This window comes from Callorhinus ursinus, unplaced genomic scaffold, assembly GCF_003265705.2.
Source record: "Callorhinus ursinus isolate GAN/ISIS: 27379988/994484 unplaced genomic scaffold, GSC_fseal_2.0 scaffold12, whole genome shotgun sequence".
Lineage (NCBI taxonomy): Eukaryota > Metazoa > Chordata > Mammalia > Carnivora > Otariidae > Callorhinus > Callorhinus ursinus.
Window position 1 is genome coordinate 120,885 of NW_027397074.1, and position 20,586 is coordinate 141,470.

At 38.0% G+C, this 20,586-nt stretch overlaps 1 protein-coding gene and 1 long non-coding RNA gene across 7 annotated transcripts in view; one reads left to right on the forward strand and one right to left on the reverse strand.

Moving 5' to 3' along the window:
* The window catches only part of STARD3NL (STARD3 N-terminal like), a 66,015-nt gene extending 62,496 nt beyond the window's left edge, over nucleotides 1–3,519 (reverse strand). For 2 of the 5 annotated variants that reach the window (XR_012380160.1, XM_025872706.2), the window contains exon 1: nucleotides 3,368–3,516. The gene's annotated coding sequence lies outside the window, so the exon portion shown is untranslated. Of the gene's footprint in view, nucleotides 1–2,617; nucleotides 2,673–3,367 lie in introns of all 5 variants that reach the window. The other 3 variants (XR_012380159.1, XR_012380158.1, XM_025872708.2) reach the window with 3 other exon arrangements.
* A 69-nt stretch (nucleotides 3,520–3,588) lies between these two features.
* Nucleotides 3,589–20,586, forward strand: part of LOC141373828 (uncharacterized) — a 110,698-nt gene continuing 93,700 nt past the window's right edge. The window contains exons 1-2 of one of the 2 annotated variants that reach the window (XR_012380162.1): nucleotides 3,589–3,695; nucleotides 5,873–5,996. This is a non-coding gene — a long non-coding RNA (uncharacterized lncRNA). Of the gene's footprint in view, nucleotides 3,696–3,741; nucleotides 3,797–5,872; nucleotides 5,997–20,586 lie in introns of those variants that run through there. The other variant, XR_012380161.1, reaches the window with a different exon arrangement.

The following is a 20,586-nucleotide window of genomic DNA, read 5'->3' on the forward strand; positions in this document are numbered from 1 at the left end:
CAAAGATACAAATGTAGGGACCCGAAGGGGTACGTGTACCCCAATGTTTATAGCAGCAATGTCCACAATAGCCAAACTGTGGAAAGAGCCAAGATGCCCATCGACAGATGAATAGATAAAGAAGATGTGGTATATATACACAATGGAATATTATGCAGCCATCAAAAGGAATGAGATCTTGCCATTTGCAACGATGTGGATGGAACTGGAGGGTGTTATGCTGAGTGAAATAAGTCAATCAGAGAAAGACATGTATCACATGACCTCACTGATATGAGGAATTCTTAATCTCAGGAAACAACTGAGTGCTACTAGAGTGGTTGGGGGTGGGAAGGATGGGGTGGCTGGGTGATAGACATTGGGGAGGGTATGTGCTACGGTGAGCGCTGTGAATTGTGCAAGACTGTTGAATCACAGATCTGTACTTCTGAAACAAATAACGCAACATATTTTAAGAAAAAAGAAAAAGAAGATAACAGGAGAGGAAGAAAAGGGGAGTATGTCAGAGGGGGAGACGAACCATGAGAGATGATGGACTCTGAAAAACAAACTGAGGGTTCTAGAGGGGAGGGGGTAGGGGCATGGGTTAGCCTGGTGATGGGTATTGAGGAGGGCACGTTCTGCATGGAGCACTGGGTGTTATGAACAAACAATGAATCATGGAACACTGCACCAAAAACTAATGATCTAATATATGGTGATTAACATAACAATAAAAAATTAAAAAAAAAACTAATGATGTAATGTATGGTGATTAACATAACAATAAAAATTTAAAAAAATAAAAAATAAAATGAGAGGACTGGGGGCGTGTGGGTGGCTCATTCCGTTATGCATCTGCCTTAGGCTGGGGTGGTGATTCTCGGGGTCCTGCAATCAGGCCCCACATCAGGCTCCCTGCTCAGTGGGAAGTCTGCTTCTCCTTCTGTCCCTCCCCCTACTCTCTCTCTCTCTCTACCTCCCTCTCAAATAAATAAATAAATAACACCTTTATAAAATGAGAGGCCTGAATCATGATCTCTAAAATGCCATTTCAACAAATATAATTTCAAATAATAGAGATTTGTAGCTGCTGCTATGTATTCAGGGAAGCAGTGAGGTAGAGTAACATGGATTAGGCTTTGGTTTCAGGCTAATTGGAGTGTTCAAATCTATGCTCACTCAGTACTAGCTGGATGGCTGAAGTACAAGCTTCCTTTCTGCTCAAGAAGGAGTAATATTTACCTTTGCAATATGTTGGAAGGAAAGAATGTATGTAATGCACCTGGCACAGTGTGGGCACTAAATAAAGGCAGACATTAAGTCTCTGATCAGTTAAAAGTTCTGATGGAAAATGGTAATCCACTTGACAATGCAGTTTCCTAGAACTCAGCTTGGACAAGAGCAGGGATTGACTGCCAGTCCTTTCCAAAGGGCGAACACATAAAGACAATCCTGGAGGACTCATAGGAAGGAAGGATAAAAGCAGGGAGCTGAAGATAAGCAGAGGCTGAGAGTCCTGCACATAATAATGAACAGGAAAAAAACAGCATGGGACACAGTGCTCGAGGGAAGACATATTTTCATTAAGAGAGAAGACTACTGGTGAAAAAATATATATAATGAATTGCTGTAATGATTTCATAACTAAAATAAAACAGAGAGCTGGCTAGAGTCTATGAGCATCATTAAATAAAGAAGGATTTGGCAATACACAAATCCTAGGCCTTTTGCCTGTCTGCACCGGGTTCCGATGATGCAGCTCATGCCCACCTCTCAAGTGTCATCTCCCCCAACCTCACTCTCTCCGAGGTTCACGCCATTCCAAATGGCTTCTCTTCTACCCCTGGAACATGCTAAGCCCATTTTTCCTTTAGCTCCTTTGCACTGCAGTGTCTGCCTGGAAACTTCCACCAGATCTTCCCATGGCTGACTCATTCTAAACATTCAGGTCTCATGAAACCGTGACTTCCTCAAAGCCTTCTCTGATCACCATATCTAAATTCCCTCTTCTCCCCCACATCCCAGTCACACTCTATCCCCTTATCCTGAACTATTTTTCTATCATTAATATTATCTAAAATAGTCATTTTGTTTACATGTTTATTGTGTCTCCACCAAAATGGAAGGTCTTTGAGGGCAGGAACCCTAAGTAATCAACAATCAATCTCCAACACCTTAAACCAATATGTGGCATATATGAGGTATTCATCTGGTAAACTTGTTCAAAGAATAAATTGAAATGATTAAAATTGCCATCATGTGAACATAAGTAAGAAAAAGTCCCCCAAAGTGACTTCAATTTCACTTCTTCAATGCAGTTTTATGCAATCATGCAGACTTAAAAGTTCAATGTTTTAGATAGCAAGATTTAAAGAGAATGAATTTTTTTATGAAAATATATATGTATGCATATATCGTACACTGCACATTTTCACTTTATGGGCATGAGTCTATAAATAAAGCAAGCATAGTAAAAGTTTTATTTTTGGAGATCCTGCTTTTAGAAAGAGGGTGGATGGGTAGATGGTATATAGATGGGAATTATCTTTCAGAACCCTTTTCAACAAAGATTCTGAGGTAAACAATCTGAACTAATTCCAGTATATTTGAGAGATAAGACCTGTTACTTCGTTACCTTGCTAAACTTATCCAACTATTACTGAGTCAAGTGATGAATTCAGTGATTCCATCTGTGAAACAGAAGACAAATGACACGGTGAATAACTGGCACATTAACGGAAGGGTCAGAAAAGTTCCACAATGTTAACCCATATTTGAACAAAAGAGAAAAAAAAGTCTCTTTCTAGAAAATCCTAAGCAAAAATAAGCATGCTACGGAGATTTCAAAATATGGCTGGATACCATGAGTGGGCAAGGCAGTGAAATGAAACTAGGGCCACAACACTCATAACTTGTACTTTGATTTTTAAATTTTGTTTTGTTTTGAACACAGATTTTCTTAATGAATAAAAGAGGCCAATGATCGACCTCGTCTGTATAACCCACACATCACCCTAGTCACCATTGTGGTAACTCTGGAGGGCCCATGGCGCCAGCACTGGGCGGGACCCCACGGAGAACTCCTCGGGGTCCGCAGGGCGAAGGAATGCAGACCTCACTACCTGCATCCAGTCCCAGCATCCCAGCCCAAGCACTGGAACGAGGTGGGACTCAGCATTCTACAGCTTCACTTTTGCATCCTTTATAAACACAGCCTGCCTAGCCCCTCCTCCTCCCCGAGGACCGCGCAGCACTCGGCAAACACCCCGACGCTCGGGCTCTGGCCTGCGTTCACGGGTCTCCCGTGAGCCCCGGGCAAGTCATCTGTTCCCGGGTGACTCAGTTTTCCAATCTGTCAAATAGGGTGACGAGAAACCCAGCCTACCTTATCGGGTGGTTTCGGGCCGGCCGCCCCAGGCTGGCCCGGGGACAGCAGTTCCGTGGTTGCGCCCGCGGGAGTCCTAGCGGGCGGAGGGGCGGGGCTTGGCGGGGCGGGACCCGGGACCAAGCCCCGCAGCCGACGCGCAGCCCACCACCCGCAGTCAGCCAGCCACCCGCTGTCCTCCTCGAGTACCCGGCCCGTGACGTCAACACGCTGACGTCGACGCACCGAGGCTCATCTCGCCCGAGGGACCAAAGACTAGGCTGGGGCCTGCAGGACCCCTAACAGAGCCGACGATTGGTGGATGGGTCTGTCGATCATTTGCTGCCCAGTAAGCGACACGGGAAGGCGGGAGAGGGCGGGCTGGTTTGGCCGGAGGGGAGGGTGGTAATCGGAAATTCGTTCTGAAAGCCCCGAGCCGGTTGGACTTGAGTGAGCGTTGTCCCACACCGTTTTGTTAAGCAGCCGCTTACCCGTTGTTGGGGATTCTGCTTCTTTCCCTTCCCTGCAGTCTCTTGGTGGGAATTTAGGTTCCGGTTCGTGGAAAATAGTCTTGGCCTGGATTTCAGGGCCCCAGGCACCTCGCACTGAGCTCTCCAGGAATGAAAAAATAGGACCTTCCGTTTCTCTGTTCAAGCGTCACCTCCACTTTGAATTCCCTTCACGTCCCCAGACTTATTTAGGAGACCCCTTTCTCTGTGATCCTGTCGCATAATTAACAGTCCGATCTTAATAGTAGTCACATTTGATTATATTTGTATGTTTTCCCACGAAGTGGGGCGCTTTTTAATTATGTTTTAATTCAAATTACCTTTAAGTTTTAACTGAACTTTTTACCAATAGGTGCTATAGTTATATCGTTCAAATATTTAAAGGTGTTGAAGGTCATATAGTGAAAATTATTCCGCTGAAGGGAACCACTATTACTTTCTGGTTAGATAGTCTTTTCAAAGAAGACTTGTAAGTGCTATTAAGTTACACATAATAATAAATGTAAACGTTGGAAATAGGCTAAAATCCTTTTCAGGCACTAATTACAAACCCATTCCCTATATGATGACTCCTAGTTCCTATGCATTTACATAAGTGTAGACCTTTTTTCAAATCAACATTATATCCTTGAGATTTTTCCTTAATTCTATATAGATCTACCTCATTCTTTTAAAATCCTGCATAGTAGTCCTCGGAACCAATAGATACAGTTTATGATTTCCTTACCCTTGGATATGTACTTCATTTCTTTTTTGTTTTTCTATTAGAAGCATTGCCACATTCAAAATTAAGTGCATGCTCCTTTTGGTACCTATATCCAAGTGTTCTCCAGGGTAGAAATACTAGCAAGTGAACGTGCTGGATAGAGAATCTTCATAGTAGATTCTTCATAGTAGATTCTAAATCTTCATAGTAGATTCTTTCATTTGCTCCTTTAAGTAGCTGTTACAACTTACATTCCTACCTCTAATATATGAGCAACTCCCTACACCCTTGCTAAAATAGAAAAAATATAACTTAAAAAAATTTCTGGATTGATCAGTGTGAAAAAATTTTTGAGGGATAACGTGTGCAAAGAAGTGCAGTAATCATGAGTGTATGTCGTGGTAGGAAAATGAATGAACTTGTGTAAGCATTTCCTAGACGAAGATTTTGAAAATTTATCAGGAATATAGAATCTCTCCTCATACTTATCTTAGTCATTGCATTGCTACACACAAATAGCTACTATTCTGAATTTTACCACCAAAATTAGTTTTGCCTGCCTGAACCTTTGTAAATGGACACAGGTAATATGTACTCTTGTGTGGCTCTTTTTGCTCAATAATATGTTTGTAATATTGATTCATATTAAAGAATTTAGTAGTTTGTTTTCATTGTTGTATATACTTCCAAAGTTTCTCTATTTATTCTAATATTGCTTGACGTTAAGTTGTTTGAAGTTTGGGGTGGCCACAAGTGATAGTACTATGAATATTCTTGTAGATCTCTGTTGATGCACATAGTTACACATTTGATTTTCCTAGAAGTAGTATTACTGTGCCACAGGATATGCATATATTCACTGTTAGTAGACCCTGCCACATAGTGTTTTGGTTTACCAATTTACAACTCACTAGCAATGAATGAAAATTCCAGTTGCTCTACATCTTTGCCAATGCATATTCTCAGTTTTGTTTTGTGCTCATCCTCTTTTTTTCTTTGTTTTCAATTTTGTTGAGACAAATCAAATATACAAAAAGTCTCATATATTTAACATATAAATCTTAAGGAGTTTAGACATATGCATATACCGTCACCACAAAGAAGATAATAAACATACCCATCACCACTAAAATATTTCTTGTATCCCCTTGCTTTTGTTGTTGTACTTGTTGGTAAGAGCACATAGCACGAGATCTACCTTCTTAACAAGTTTTTAAGTGCACAGCACCCTGTTGTTAACTATGGGCTAAAATAGATTTTTCATATAAGAGGAATCATGCAGGATTTGTTCTGTGACTGACTTATTTCCAGGCATAATGTTTTCCATGGTGATACGATGTCTCCTGTTCCTCACACGAAACCTCATGAAAGCCCCAAACTGGGCTGGTCTTCAGTGTCTGCCCTGAGGATAATCATCGTGAGGGGACCACAGCAGGTAAGAGATGCTGCAGTGACTATGGGTCACCTTCAACTCCTTTCTGTCTGCAGCCCCTCTTGCCCTGGATTTTGTATTCCAGAAATCCCTAAGAATTGTCTGGGCAAGACAGATGCTGTAAAAAAAAGTGATGATTGAACTAAGTGAAACAATGTCAGAGTAAGAACATGTCTCTGGTTGTGCAACTGGCCTATCACATGACTTTTAAGCAATTAGAACTAGATAATGCAATCATTTGTTACCCAGTTAAATTTGTAAGGCCAGAAATGCATGGATTAACAGTTTAGCTTTTGCTTCAAAGCAATTGTTACTTAGATAAAAGGACATTTAAAATGAAAAATGAATTTTGATAAAAATGTAGAGGTATAGATAATGCATTATTTTTAAATGCTTGAAAAATGCATAATGTTTTCTAGTCTATGCATGATGTCACAAATGGTAGAATTTCCTTCCTTTTTTAAGGCTGAATAACATTGTATTGTATGCATCTGCCACATTGTCTTTACTCATTCATCTGTTGATGGTAATTTGGATTGTTTCTGAATCATGACTCTTGTGAATCATGCTGCAATAAACATGGCAGTGCAGATATCTCTTTGAGATCCTGATTTCAGTTTGGATATATACTCAGGAATGGAATTATTGGATCATATGGTAGAAGAAACAGAAAATATGAACAGACAAGTAAGGAAATTAAATCAGTAATCAAAAACCTCCCAACAAAGAAAAGCCTAGGACCAGATGGCATCACTGGTGAATTCTATCAAACACATAAAAGGATTAATACTATTCCTTCTCAAATTCTTCCAAAAAATTAAAGAGAAGCAACACTTCCAAACTCATGGTACGAGACCTGCATTACACTGATACCAAAACCAGAAAAAGGCACTGCAAGAAAACAAAACTGCAGGTCCATATCTGATGAACACAGATGCAAAAATCTAAAAAAAATTCTAGATGCAAAAATTTGGGACAAAAATTCTAGCAAACAGAATTCAATGGCATATTAAAAGGATCGTATACTGTGATCAAATAAAATTTATTCCTGGGATGCCAGAATGCAAATCAATAAACATATTAACAGAATGAAGGATAAAAATCATATGATCATCTCAATAGATGCAGAAAATGTATTTGACAAAATTCAATATCCCTTCATGTTAAAAATCTCAAGTATAGAAAGAATACACTGCAACATAATGAAGGCCATATATGACAAGCCTACAGCTAACCTCTGCTTAATAGTGAGAAACTAAAGACTTTTCCTCTAAGATCAGGAACAAGACAAAGGTACCCTTTCTCACTACTTCTATTCAACATACTACTGGAAGTCCTAACCAGAGCAGTTAGACATGAAAAAGAAATAAAATGCATCCAAGTTGGAAAAGAAGTAAATTGTCTATGTTTGCAGATTATATGATCATATATATAAAACCCTAATGATTACACACACGTGTGCGTGCACACACACATATCTGTTAGAATGAATAAACGCATCTAGGATAGTTGCAGGATATAAAAATCACCATACAAAAGTCAGTTGCTGGGGCACCTGGGTGGCACAGTACGTTAAGCATCTGCCTTCATCTTAGGTCATGATCCTGGGGTCCTGGGATTGAGCCCTGCATTGGGCTCCCTGCTCAGCAGGGAGCCTGCTTCTCCCTCTTCCTCTGCCACTCCCCCTGCTTGTGCGCCCTCTCTCTCTCTCAAGTAAATAAATAAATCTTTAAAAAAAAATCAGTTGCGTTTCCATACACTAGCAATGAATTATCCAAAAAGGAAATTAGGTAAATGTTCTGTTACATTAGCATCAAAAGCAACAAAATATTTAGGAGATGAAAGATTTGTACACTGAAAATTATAATACACTAATGAAACCAATTAAAGAAAACACAGGGGCACCTGGATGGCTCAGTTGGTTAAGCATCTGCCTTTGGCTCAGGTCATGATCCCAGGGTCCTGGGATGGAGCCCTGCATCGGGCTCCCTGCTCAATGGGCAGCCTCCTTCTCCCTTTCTACCACTTGTGCTCTCTCAAACATGCACACACTCTCTCTCTCTCTCTCTCTCTCAAATAAATAAATAAAATCTTTAAAAAAATACATAAAAAAGTGAAAAGATACTTTACGTTCATGGACTGAAAGGCTTAATATTATTAAAATGACATACTACCAAAGCAATCTACATATTCAGTGCTAGTCTCCTCAAAATTCCAATGGCATTTTATACAGAAATAGAAAAAATAATCCTAAAATTTATGTAGAACAACAAAAGACCCAGAATAGCCAAAGCAACCTTGAGAAAGAAGAACAAAGCTGGAGGCATCACACTTCCTGATTTCAAAATATATTACAAAGCAGCCATAGTTAATATGATATTGGCATAAAAAGACTCATAAACTAATAGAACATACTAGAGAGCCTGGAAATAAACCCACACATATATAGGCAACTAATCTTAAACAGTGGTGTCAAGAACACACAATGGGAAAAGCATAATGTCTCCAACAAATGGGGTTGGAAAAACTAGATATCCACATGTAGAGGTATGAAAATAAACTCCCATTTCACAACAAACACAAAAACCAACTCAAAATGGTTTAAAACTTTAAATATAAGACCTGAAACTGTAAAACTTCTAGAGGAAAACAGGGGAAGAACTTCATGATGTTAGTCTTAGCAATGATTTCATAGTTATATGGACTGGACATCAAAAACAAAACAAAACGAAAGCTTTTTCACAACAAAGGGAAAAAGCACAATGGAAAAGCAGCCTAAAAATGGAAGAAAATATTTGCAAACCACATATCTTATAAGGTATTAGCTCCCCTCCCCGCAAAATACATATACGGAACTCCTTATATAGTCCCCCTCCCTGCAAAACTCCTACAACTCTTTAATTAAAAAAAAATAGCCCAATTAAAAAAGAGGCAAAGGACTTGAATAGACATTTCTTGATAGAAGACATACAAATGGCCAACAGATATATGAAAATGTGCTTCACATCACTAATCAGAGAAATGCAAATCAAAATCACTATGAGATACACACCCCATACCAGTTAGGATGGATATTAACAAAAGATAACAAGTGCTGATGGGATGTGGAGAAATTAGGATTTGTGTACACTGTGGGGATGTAAAATGGGACAGCCACTATGGAAAACAGCATGGAAGTCTTTTTGTGATGTTAAACATTCTGATGCGTACATGGGGGCATCACATTGTAGATTTAATTTGCATTTCCTGTATGACAAAAAGAGTTCAGCACTTTTTCATATGTCTATATGCCACTTGTTCAAGTCTTTTGCTCAATTTAAAATTAGTATGTGTTGTGGTGAGCACTGTGTATTGTGTAAGACTGATGAATCACAGACATACCCGTGAAACGTATAATACATTATTTTAAAATAATAAAAAATAGACCACCTGGGGCGCCTGGGTGGCTCAGTTGGTTAAGCGACTGCCTTCGGCTCAGGTCATGATCCTGGAGTCCTGGGATCGAGTCCCACATTGGGCTCCCTGCTCAGCAGGGAGTCTGCTTCTCCCTCTGACCCTCTTTCCCTCTCGTGCTCTCTATCTCTCATTCTCTCTCTCTCAAATAAATAAATAAAATCTTTAAATAAATAAATAAAATAAATAAAAAATAGACCACCTGTGTCATTTCAAGGAGGTTTTTCTATATTTTAGATATGATTCCTATGTCAGATATATGTATTGTGTGTATTTTTCTTACTCTGTGGCTTCCTTGATCATTATAAAATATTTATTTTACTAGAATGTACTACAAATTAATACTTTTTCTAATTTCTGGAAAATTCAAGGACTTTAGAATATTAATTTCATTTACCCAACTCCTGATTTTTGGGCAATTTTTGTCATGTATTTTAAAATCTATTAAATTTAAGAACCCAACAAAATATTATTTTATTTCATATAGAGGAATTTAGATTTATCCACATATTTTTCCTTTACTTTGTCTTTTATTACTTTTTGCTTTTTTGGGATTACATTTGAAATTATTGCAGTCTTTGCTAAGTTTTGGAGTATGTCTGCTGGTGCCAAAAATCTCTACTACACTATCTAAGATGAGATACCTATGCTGTCTCTCCTGGTTACTCATTGATGCAACTGTTTTCTTTTCATACTTAATCCAGCATTGTGGTTATTCTTGGTAGGAAGTTGGTCTGATACCAAATAGTCAGTTATAGCTCAAAATGGATTGAGTATGTTGACAGGTGTGAATAATATTATTTTGGTGTCCCATAGCCTAAAATAGTGATGTGCCCCACAAGAAAAATATTTGGAATTACAAAGGTGAAAATGGTGGAGTAGGCAGCTCCAATAACCTACTCGTCCACAGAAACATTAAAAAATTAGGCAAAAACTGTCGGAATCAACTCTCTCAGAAGTCTGGAAAACAGACAGAAGTTTACAACACAAGCACCTGTTGAATTCAGGAAAAGGCAACTTTGTAATTGTAAAATAGTTTCGGGTGTTTTTACTTGCCCTTGACCAGGCCCCTCCTGGTTCTGTAGTGATCTTGAAGATGGGAGCCTCTATTCCCAGTATGGGACCCTGGTCCCTGGGTAGAAAAAGAACAGAGCAGAAATAAAAGGTATCCAAATTGGAAAGGAAGAAGTAAAACTATAGGTATTCACAGGCAGTATAACCCTATATATAGAAAATCCAAAGAATTTTTTAAAAATCCTACTAGAGCTAATAAATGATTTCAACAAAGTTGCAGGTACAACATCAACTCAAAAAATCAGGTGTGTTTCTGATCAGGTGTTTCTATGCACTAGCATAAACAATAAGAAAATGGAATTAAGAAAACAATTCCATTTACATGAGCATAAAAAAAGTAGGAATGAATTTAACCAATGAGGTGAAAGGCTTCTATACTGGAATCTATAAGACATTTCTGAAAGAAATTTAAGAACTAAATAAATGGAATGACATCTCAGGTCCATAGATTGAAAACAGTATTATTAAGATGGCAGTACTTCTCAAAGTCATCTACAGATTCAGTACAATCTCTACCAAAATGTCAATAGCATTTTTTTGGAAGGGAAAAGCTGATCTTCCAATTCATATAGAATTGCAAGGGGGTCCAAATAGATCAGTCTTGAAAAAGAAGAATGAATTTGGGGAATTCATACTTTTTGGTTTTAAAACTTACAACAAGGCTATAATAATAAAGAAAGTATGATACTGGAATAGAGACATATAGATCAATGGAATAGAATTGAGAGTCCAGAAATAAGCCCAAACATCTGTAGCACAGTGATTTTCAACAAAGACGCCAACACCATTCAATAGGGTAAAGAATAGTGTATTCAACAAATCATTCTGGGACAACTGGGCATATATATGCAAAAGAATAGAATTGGACCCCTGACTCACTGATACATATATTTTTGTGTGTGTATATATATGTACATATACATATATATATAAAATTATCTCAAAAAGAGCCAATAACCTAAATATAAGAGGTAAAACCATAAAACTCTAAGAAGAAAACATAGGGGTAAATCTTTACGTCCTTGGACTTAACAGTGGATTCTTAGATTTGACAACAAAAGTTTGAAAAACAACAAAAATAAATAAAATGAACTTCATCAAAATTAAAAAGTTTTGTGCGTCAGAGAACAATATCAAGAAAGTGAGGGTACCTGGGTGGCTCAGATGGTTAAGCGTCTGCCTTCGGCTCAGGTCATGATCCCAGCGTCCTGGGATCGAGTCCCACATCAAGCTCCCTGCTCAGTGCAGAGCCTGCTTCTCCCTCTCCCCGTGACATTCCCTCTGCTTGTGCTCTTCTGTCTGTCTCTCTGTCAAATAAATAAATAAAATCTTAAAAAAAAAAGAAAGTGAAAAAATAACCTTCAGAATTGTAGAAAATATTTGCGAATAATGTATCTGATAAGAGTCTAGTATCCAGATTATATAAAGAACTCCATGACTCAGCAACAAAAGACAAATAAAAAAATAGGCAAAGGACTTGAATAGACATTTATTCAAAGAAGATACACGATTGGCCAATGAGACATGAAAAGATACTCAATATCCATCATTAATTATTAGGGAAATGAACATCAAAACCCCAGTGAAGTACTACTTCACACCCACTAGAATGGCAAACAAAACAAAACAAAAACAGTCCCCCCAATAAAAAGGGAAAATAAAAGTATTAGCAAAGTAAAATTAACAAGTCAGGAAACGACAGATATTGGTGGGGATGCGGAGAAAGGGGAACCCTCCTACACTGTTGGTGGGAATGCAAGCTGGTGCAACCACTCTGGAAAACAGTATGGAGGTTCCTCAAACAGTTGAAAATAGAGCTACCATACAATCCAGCAATTGCACTACTGGGTATTTACCCCAAAGATACAAATGTAGGGATCCGAAGGGGCACGTGCACCGCAATGTTTATAGCAGCAATATCCACAATAGCCCAACTGTGGAAAGAGTCAAGATGTCCATCGACAGATGAATGGCTAAAGAAGAAGTGGTATATATACACAATGGAATATTATGCAGCCATCAAAAGGAATGAGATCTTGCCATTTGCAACGACGTGGATGGAACTGGAGGGTGTTATGCTGAGTGAAATAAGTCAATCAGAGAAAGACATGTATCATATGACCTCACTGATAATGAGGAATTCTTAATCTCAGGAAAGAAACTGAGGTTTGCTGGAGTGGTGGGGGTGGGAGGGATTGGGTGGCTGGATGATAGACATTGGGGAGGGTATGTGCTATGGTGAGCACTGTGAATTGTACAAGATCTGTACCTCTGAAACAAATAATCAATATATGTTAAGAAAAAAAAGGAGAAGAAGATAGCAGGAGGGGAAGAATGAAGGGGAGTAAGTCAGAGGGGGAAACGAACCATGAGAGACGATGGACTCTGAAAAACAAACAGGGTTCTAGAGGGGAGGGGGGTGGGGGGATGGGTTAGCCTGGTGATGGGTATTAAAGAGGGCACATTCTGCGTGGAGCACTGGGTGTTATGCACAAACAATGAATCATGGAACACTACATCAAAAACTAATGATGTAATGTATGGTGATTAACATAACAATAAAAACTTAAAAAAAAAGTATTAGCAAGGATGTGGAAAAATTGGAACCCTTGTCCATGGTTGCTGGGAATGTAAAATGATGCATTTTTTGTGAAAAATATTTGGTGTTCTTCCAAAAGTTATACATAGTATGACCCAACATTTCTACTTATAGGTGTATACACAAAATAAAAAAAAAAACGGTCAAATAAATACATGTACACACATATTCACAGCAGCACTATTCACTATAGCCAAGAGGTGGAAACAGCTAAAACATCCATCAATAAATGAATGGGTAAGCAAAATTTGGTAAATAGATACAATGGAATATTTAGCCATAAAAAGGAATGAAGTACTGAAACATGCTACAATGTGAATGAACCTTGAAAACATTATGCTAAGTGAAAAAAATAAAACACAAAAGATCATGTATTGTATGATGCCATTTATATGAAATATCCAGAATAGGTAAATCCATAGAGAGAATGTACATTTATGTTTATCAGGGAAGGGGGACTAGAATGGGAACAAGTGCTTGAGGGATAAGAGTTTTTCCTTTGGAGTAACAAAAATGTTTTAGAACTTTATAGAGGGTGGTTGCACAATGTTTGGAGTGCACTAAATAAACACCACTGAATTGTTTACTTAAAATGTTAATTTTATGTTATGTGAATTTCACTTCAGTTTAAAAAAATAGCAATTCACTCACCTATTCCTGCTCCAAAGAAAACATCCATGGATTTGAGGTAGTGGAGAGACCTATAGCTATTTTAAATATGAGAGAATTATCGAAATTACATGAAACATATTTACAGCATTCTGCCAAAGCTATGTAAATGTAAATATAGAACTTAATACAGAAAATTCTACCACTCTATGCCCAACTCATCTGCCACGCCTCGTCCGACTTTCCATTTGGCTAGCTACACCTTTTTTCTGTCCCAGATCAGGTTTTTAGAAATATTTGCTGAATGATGATACAACGAATAAGCATTTTACAATGTTCATGCAATACAGTGCTCCCATTTAATCTGTCCTCTATGCTGCCACTAGTTAGTCTCTATGGGATATGCAGGCTTGCAGTAGTTATGTTTATAAGGAAATCAGTAAAATGCATTCATATGGATTGGAAAGGAAGCAATGATTATGTATGTAAGCTATTAAAGAAATAAAATGGACAAGATTTGACTATTTATTTGGGAAAATAAGAATAGGGAAGAGGGGATTTCACCATTAACTTCATCAAGAATTCAGGTGGAAAGCTGGATTGGATAGGGTCTGTGTTATAAACTCCCTTTTGAACATTTTATGTTTGAAATAGGTGTGGTTGATTTGGAATTTTGTGTCTAGTAGGCATCTAGATTATAAACCTAGAGAGTTCAGGGGCGCCTGGTGGCTCACTCAGTTGAGTGTCTGACTCTTGATTTTGGCTCAGATCATGATCTTGGGGTCCTGGGATGGAGCTCTGTGTGGTGCTCTGCACGCAGCAGGGAGTCTGCTTAAGGTTTTCTCCCTCCCTCTCCCCCCTCCCTCTTTCTTTCTCAAATAAATAAATCTTTAAAAAAAATAAAATAAACCTAGATAGTTCAGGAGAGACACTTCAGGATGGTATCACTCAAGAGGAGTACAGATTGAAAAGGGAGGACAACCCAGGGCAGAATCCTGGGGAATATCATCAGTAAAGGAGTAGGTGAAAGCAGAAAAGACCAAAAGGAAACTTAGACACAGTGAATTCAGAGATCAGAGAAGTACCAGGAAAAGAGTCATGAGCGACTAGAGAAAACCATGTTTGGAAAATGAAGTGGTAAAGATTTAAGTCAGAGCGAGCAAGATTAAGAGAATACAGAATATACCTTTCAAATTAGTGTTTGTTTTTTTGGGTGGCACTATCCAGTATTGGAATTACCAGATCACAGGGTATTTCTAGTTTTAATTTTCTCAGGAATCTCCATACTGTTTTCCGCAGAAGGTGCACCAGTATACATTCCCACCAACAGTGCATCCACATCCTCAACAGTTGTTACCTCTTGGCTTTTTGATTCTAGCCATTCTGACAGATGTGAAGTAATATCTCATTGTGGTTTTGATTTGCATTTTCCTAATGATTAGTGATGTGAGCCCCATGTCAGGTGTCTGTTGGCCATTTGTATGTCTTGTATATCATAAAATTAATGAGAGCTTGCCATTTGTGACAACATGGATGGACCTAGAAGGTATTATGCTAAGTGAAATAAGTTAGACAGAAAAAGACAAATACCATATGATTTTACTTGTATGTGGAATCTAAAAAACAGAACAAATGAACAAAGAAACAAACAAACAGACTCTTAAATACAGAGAACAAACTGGTGGTTGCCAGAAAGGAGGTAAGTGAGGGGATGGGTGAAATAGATAAAGGAGATTAAGAGGTACAAACTTCCAGTTACAAAATAAATAAGTTGGTGAAAAGTACAGGGAATATAGTCAATAATACTGTAATAACATATATGGTGACTCTCTGAGCCCTGAGTAATGTATAGAATTGTCAAACCAGTATGTTGTACACCTGAAACTAATACAACATTGTATGTTAATCATACTTCAAAAATAATAATAAAAAGGGAATACAGAATAGAAATCCTAGCAGAGTGAGGCACCTATGCCAATATTTACTTAAAGAGATTAATTGTAACTTGGGGGGGCCCTGGGTGGCTCAGTCAGTTGATTATCTGATTCTTGGTTTTGACTCAAGTTATGATCTCAGGGTTATGAGATCCAGTTCAGCATCAGGGTTATGAGTTCCCTGCTGGCGGGAAGTCTACTTGAAGATTCGCTCCCTCTGCCCCAACCCCCCACTCATGCTCTCTCCCTGTCTCTCTCTCTTTCTCAAATAAATAAATATTAATATATATATGAGATTAATTGTAACTTGGGTCTTAAGGATGTAATATAAAGCAGTAAGAAAGTAAGTGGAAGTTGGAGAAGGACAAGCATTTTAGGAAAAGAAACAGAGGTAGCAATGTGTGAGCAGCCTTGAGGGTAGCCTTGACTATTAATGGTACATGAAACTATAGCTTCCTTTATTATCTAAGCTGATAAATCGCTTTAGATTCTGAGAGAGGCTATGTTTGGTCATATGATGAAAAGAAGGATTAACACATTTTGTCTAATGTTTTCCTTATATTCCCTTTATTATTTATTAGTTTGCAACTAGAACAGTTTAAGGAGTTTATCTAAAGGGACAATCTTTCTAGTAATTTAGGAATTTGACAAATCATGAGTATACAGTATAGTTTAGTTCCCATAAAATGATACTACCATATAAGTAAAAGTGTTAAAAATCTGGGATTGGAGGTTTCGATTTAAAAAAACAACACGCCAGTCCTGGAGAAGAACGCAATAGTGGATGGCTGTTGGGAAGGGCAGTAGATGTACTGTCCGAAGAGACATGGGCTTGGAAGCAAGTTGGGACATTGGGTCTGATTCAGGATAGGCTTTAAATGTTGATTCACTCTTAAAGAGAATGGAAATTCCTGTAGAATTTACTGAAAAGACGACTCGGTTGTAGCAATTTAATTACTAGAAGTCGAGAAGACAAAGGAAAACATGATTTATGAGCCCAGAGCTAATGTTAGAACTTCATAGAATTTTGCCAACTCAAACCATCAGTGAATTTGGTCTTTCTCATCCTGTTCTCTCCTAATTTGAGGGATTTGGTTGCATCTTGGTGAAGTTGTTTAGCTCACCGCGGTCTCTCACGTAACAGGACCACAACCCCAATGAGCGTCCTCTTCTGCTCCACAGTGAGTCAAGACAGCCAGGAAGGAGGCTTTCTTCTGCCACTGTGAGTCATGGCACATGAGACTGAGCTGGTTCCCTGGGCTTTGGAGCCACTGCACACCCCTCTTCCATGTGGACCTGATGTTAGCTAAGGCTGGGCAAACCACCAAATCCACATGTCAAATTAGGCCTCTGTCTTGCAAAGTTGCTAAGAAGTCATACAGAGGTCATTGGTTTATTCTTCCCAGTGATGTTTGTAAAGTTTTCACACAATGCTTATGTTGGCAGGAAGCAGCTCCTATAAGATTCTAGTGATAACATGTGAGGAAGGGCCAAAATAATGGCAGAATATCCAGGAAAGCAATGTTTACCATTTTTCATTATTTTTTTTCAAAGAAAGTTTTCCAGATTGCTTTTTTGACCTATTGGAGGTTCTCTTAGTCTTTTTATAAGTGGCAGTAAGCTGATGTCCTTTCTGTGTTAAAAAAATAAATAAATAAAGGCATTGTTAGTAATTCTTAAAAGCGCCATGTTGATGTAAAATTTCTCCATAAAATTGTGTTATCCATAAAGAGGCTTTTAAAAAGAGATAAATAATACAGACAAAACTAAAATGCTAATGTTCACTCTTGGTGAAATTCACTATCAACAGAAACTGATAGAGTTAGTAAGGGTTTTGGTATTGTTTTTTTGTTTTCTTTTCTGTTTAAGAATTTATAGGGAAAAGAAGATTAGAATTACCTCATGCTCCCTTCCTTCCTTCTGTCCTTTACTTTTTTATTTCCTTCTTCCTCTTTTTGCTACAGAAAAAGGAAAAAAAGTTAGAAAACACAGTTTTCACACCAGGCCTTGTTTTTAATGCTGGATACCAATAATTTCAAAGAAAGTTAGTCTTTCCCGTGAAATTCTCTGTCTGGTTATAACAAAGTGGACAGTATTTAGGCAAAGTCATTACCTGTATAAAATAAACCTGCATAATATGTTAATTCCAAATTCTGACTTTAAAAACCCCATATCACTTACATAAGTTATATATGAATACATACTCCTTGCAAATAATTCAAATATTACAGATGTAGAGTGAGTGAAGAATAAAAATCTTTCAAATGCTCTCCAAAGATGCCTACTCTTAATCATTTAGTATACAGCCTTCTCAACTTTTTCTCTGTATTAACATGATATACATTAGCATTTGAAACCAGTATACTGGACAGGTAAAACACATTGGCTATACATCGAACACATCTTTATTTTTGTTTCCCTATTGTATCTTTAAACAGGCTCAGTGGGAAATTTCTTTCTCTGCCAATAGGTTAAAACTGGGCATATCTATTGACTCTTCTCCTTCCTAGTTAACTCTAAATTACAAATTATAGTCCTATCTTAGAAATTAGAATGCTAAACACTGTATGTTGATCAGCACTTCGGTCTCCCAAACACAAGCCATCCCTCCTTCCCCTGACTGGGCTTACTACAAATGAACCACCTGCTGCTAGAGAAAGGGTGTCCCTCCTCTCCCCTCTTTTTAGTACTTCTTTCCCTCTTACTGGCAGTGACATTTGACCCACTCTAGTTGGAGCTAGAGGGATGGGAAATAGGGAGGAAAAAGAGATGGGTGTGGGAGGTAGGTAGGTAGGAAAGTGTTAACTTTTATGGAATTTTATAAGAAGGCTCTGTGGTCTTTAGGCCTGGGTGTTTTGTATTATTTTAATTGTGGTTAAAAAAAAATAAAATTTACCATCTTAACCATTTTTAAGTGTACCATTCCATACTGTTAACTGTGTTCACATTGTTGTGCTGTTGCTCTCTAGAACTCTTCCATTTTGCAAAACTGAAACTCTGTACCCATTGAACAACAGCTCCCCATGTCCCCTTTCCTCCATCCCTTGGCAACCACCATTCTACTTTCTGTTTGTATGAGTTTGACTACTTGGGACATTTCATGTAAGTGGAATCATACACTATTTTTCTTCTTGTGACTGACTTATTTCACTTAGCACATTGTCCTTAAGGCCCATTTATGTTGTAGAGTATATTGGGATTTCCTTCTTTTTTGCAGTTGAATAATATTTCACTGTATGTATATACCCCCTTTTTTTAATCCATTCATTCTTCAGTGGACATTTGGGTTACTTCCACTTTTGGCTATTGTGAATAATGCTACAATGAACACGAATGTGCAGAATGTCTTCAATTGTTGTCTTGATTCTTTTGGATAAATACCCAGAAATGGGATTGTTGGGTCATATGGTGATTCTATTTTTAATTTTTTGAGAAACTTTACATTCCCATTAACAGTGCATAGGGTTCCAATTTCTCTGCATCCTCACCAACACTTGTTATTTTCTGGTTTTTTATTGATACCTTGCTGCATTTGCCTAATAATTAGTGATGGTCGACATCTTTTCATATGCTTGTTGGCCATTTGTATATTTTTCTTTGGGGGAATGTCTGTTCAAGTGCTTTGCACATTTTAAAATCAGGGTTTTGTTGTTGCTATTGAGCCATAGGAGTTCCTCGTATATTATAGATAGTAACCCCTTATCATATATATGATTTGCAAATGTTTTCTCCTATTTTGTGGGTTGTCTTTTCACTCTGTTAATTACTTCCTTTGATGGACAGAAGTTTGTAAGTTTGGTGTAATCCCATTTATTTATTTTTGCTTTTGTTGCCTTTGCATTTGGTGTCATAGCTAAGAAATTATTGCCAAATCCATTGCCACAAAGTTATTCCCATATTTTTTACAGTTTTACAGATTTATGTCTTACCTGTAGGTCTTTAATACATTTTTAGTTCATTTTCATGTATACTATAAGGTAAATTTCCAACTTCATTCTTTTGCATCTTGTTCTGAACAAAAGATTCACAACAGTCATGTTTGGTTTTGAAAAGAAAAGAAGTCTTTATTATTATTATTATAGAAACCTAATAGAAAGAGAAGAAGAAAGGAATCTACACATGGATGAAGGTAATAGTAGGCAATAAATGAGAATAAGGCAAAGTTACATCAGATCAGGTACTTAAACCTCATCAGCTGGGGAAACCCTGTGGAAACAGCCAGGCCGGATTCCTGATTGAGAGGCCTGGGCAGAGTGTCCTCACCTCAAATGAGACTTCCAACTGACCATCCCCATAAGGGCCATATTTATAGGGCAAATGACAGGGTTTGAAGTTTAACATTTGTTTGCCTACGTGCAGTTTAGAGTGAGCTGCATTTCTATGTTATCATGTTTTTAATATTTTCAAGTAGCCTGGGCTATATGTGTCTGCCTCCCCTCCCAGATTCCATTCTGGGGGGCCAGCCCAGCCTGGAGCAGAAGGGGATGCAAGACAAGCTTTGTAGTTCTTGGCATCCAAAATAGAAGAGCCAGTTCTGACCTGGAAGCCAAATAATATATTTTAAATAACCGGGCTCCCAAGGTTATTCACACAACATGAGTCTCACAAACATTTCTTAGCCTGCCTGTGTACGTGCAGGTCCAGGTGATTGGTATGCGGGACAAATCACAGAAACATCTATCCATATAGAACACATCATTTGTTGAAGACTGTTCTAATCCCATTGTGTAGTCTTGGCAACCTAGTCCAAGGTCATATGACCAAATGCATGCAGGTTTCTTTCTAGCCTCTCTATTCTGTTCTATTGGTCTATATGTCTGTCTTTGCATAGCACTACTCTGTTTTAATTACTGTAGCTTTGAAATGTTTTGAAATCAAGAAGTGTGAGGCCTCCAACTTTGTTGTTTTTCAAGATTTATTTGGG